This window comes from Lolium perenne, chromosome 1 (assembly GCF_019359855.2).
Source record: "Lolium perenne isolate Kyuss_39 chromosome 1, Kyuss_2.0, whole genome shotgun sequence".
Taxonomy (NCBI): Eukaryota; Viridiplantae; Streptophyta; class Magnoliopsida; order Poales; family Poaceae; genus Lolium; species Lolium perenne.
In genome coordinates, this window is record NC_067244.2 from 209,169,307 (window position 1) to 209,171,679 (window position 2,373).

The following is a 2,373-nucleotide window of genomic DNA, read 5'->3' on the forward strand; positions in this document are numbered from 1 at the left end:
AGTGGGGCGCGCCCACCCCGCAGAGGCCCTCCCGGTCCGGACCGTGACGCTCGTCCTCCTCGGCATAGGATTAGGGAGGAGTTTCAGAGGTGGCGTGTAGCTAGGCTTTTCCGCTCGGAGTCCTTCGGATTTCCCGAGCCTTTTCCTTTTTCGTGGCGGGACGGAGATTAGGCTTTCGTTTTTGTAGGGGAGCTGCCACCCCCCTGTTGGCAGTAGCGCTCGTGGTTCGGGCTTTCTTGCCCTTTCTTCTACTACCTCTGTCCATTTTTAGATGTTAAAAGTTTATCTAAATTCAAATGTATCTAGACATTTTTTAGACATAGATACATTCAAATTTAGATGAACCACTGGACATCTATTAATGGACGGAGGGAGTATATGATTAGTACACCCTCCAGGGTGTATTCTCGTTTTTTTTTTCTAACAAATACATCTCAGAAACAAATTCATCTCCTGCAGTTCACATATCAGAAGCAAACTCGAAATTAAGCCACTAGTTCAGAGGCATAAATTATAATTTAAAGGCTAGCAGAAGCTTTAGAACTTGCATATTCAGAAGAATATTCTCATACAAAAAAGACATCACGCTTGTTTACATACTTTGAAAAACGATAAAGTATCAACACACTTTTGTGATACTACTTTGATGATCATGACCACTGAAACCGGGTATACTAGGTCCTTCGGTGAAATTTAACTGACGAGCAGTGGACGATGTTGAGCTATCCCCCTGATCTTGAAGCAATAGTCTTGTATATTCACCTAGCACAGGCAGAACAAAGGCCGACACATACTCACCAAATGTAGTGGCAGAATCATTAACAAACTCAGAATGAAATTAACTTGCTTGCCCAGGTTAAGTGAACTAATGGAAGTCAGTATTTTGCATCGGATACAAACCCAATCATCAGACAAGCTGAGAAGTCAACCAATTCACCTAGCAGAAAGACCCTGAGATCAACCGATACTGGTTACAGCGGAAGCAGCACCTGGTACCAAAGACTGAATTTGACAGGGAAACCATGATGTGTGTGAATGACGGGAGTAGGGTTCAACAACGAATGAACTTGAGGCAGTTACCTGCGATCCCGATGTTGAGGCTGTTGGGCGTCGGCTCCAATCCCGCTGGTGAGGAGAGTAGCGGCGCGTTCCACCGGACTGGGCCGTGGAGAACAAGGTGTAGGGTTAGGGGCGGCCAGGATTCCGCAGATGACGAGGGGGTGGCGTCCGATCCAGCAGGTTGGCAGCGATCCCGCCAGTGAGGAGACGGCGGCGTTGATCTTGGGCGAGTCTCGCTCTTGAGGCTAGCAGTTTTCGATCTCGATCGATCGATCAGGATGCCCGATGGTAGTTGACCGCTGGCACACACTCAAATCATTATACCAATTATATAAAAGTTATAGATTGATTTAATCAACGGTCAGGAAAATTCAGATTTGACGGAATAAGACGGAACTTAGACGGAACCAAAGTTCCGTCCCAATCACCGTAAAAAAGCTCTTATATTTAATGACCAAATAACCGTCTCTTAAAATACACCACTACCTACAATGAAGTTCTAAAAGCCAAATGCATTCTATAGGGTCTAAGAATCTTGTCTGGTTGCTCAAACACAAGGAATGCAGAATTTCTAAGGAAATGCTTAATGCAACATGGATATATGAAGCCTACTTTTGTAAACATATCCGAGTCTTAAAAAGTTAAGACGAAAATACACACATATAATTGGGCAGAAACTTATCATTGTAAACTATTGTGCAAAAGTTAAAACATTTGCGAGTTGTAGTCTGCACCTTAATCTTGCTATTTTCTAATTTTTATACGGGTTGCAAACGGTCCTAAATTTATATGACAAGAAAACATAAGTAAGTTTCTATTTGATACATGAAAGCATGATTTTCCTATTTTTCGCTAAGTTCTAGAAACGGGTCTGGCATTTGCGGGTTTTAACATGAACTTGAAGATTGAAACTCATGAAATAACTAAGTCTATCTCAAGTAAGCATGTTTTCCTTCTATTTGTATTTTGATGTATTTATTTTTTCAGATTATTATATATGTTTATTATTTATTTTCAAGATGCAAATTTTTCTATCCAACTGATACGTCTCCAACGTATCGATAATTTCTTATGTTCCATGCCACATTATTGATGTTATCTACATGTTTTATGCACACTTTATGTCATATTCGTGCATTTTCTGGAACTAACCTATTAACAAGATGCCGAAGTGCCAGTTCCTGTTTTCTGCTGTTTTTGGTTTCAGAAATCCTAGTAACGAAATATTCTCGGAATCGGACGAAATCAACGCCAAAGATCTTAGAATCCCCGGAAGCATCCAGAACACACGAGAGGGACCAGAGGGGGGGCACA

General features: G+C 41.8%; 1 long non-coding RNA gene across 1 annotated transcript; it reads right to left on the reverse strand.

Annotated features, from left to right (window-relative positions):
• Positions 1-465: 465 nt before the first annotated feature.
• LOC127316060 (uncharacterized) lies at positions 466-1,353 on the reverse strand. The gene is made up of 2 exons (XR_007860193.1): positions 1,081-1,353; positions 466-1,002 (listed from the first exon to the last, which is right to left on the reverse strand). It is a non-coding gene; the product is annotated as an uncharacterized lncRNA (long non-coding RNA).
• Between the last annotated feature and the right edge of the window lie 1,020 nt (positions 1,354-2,373).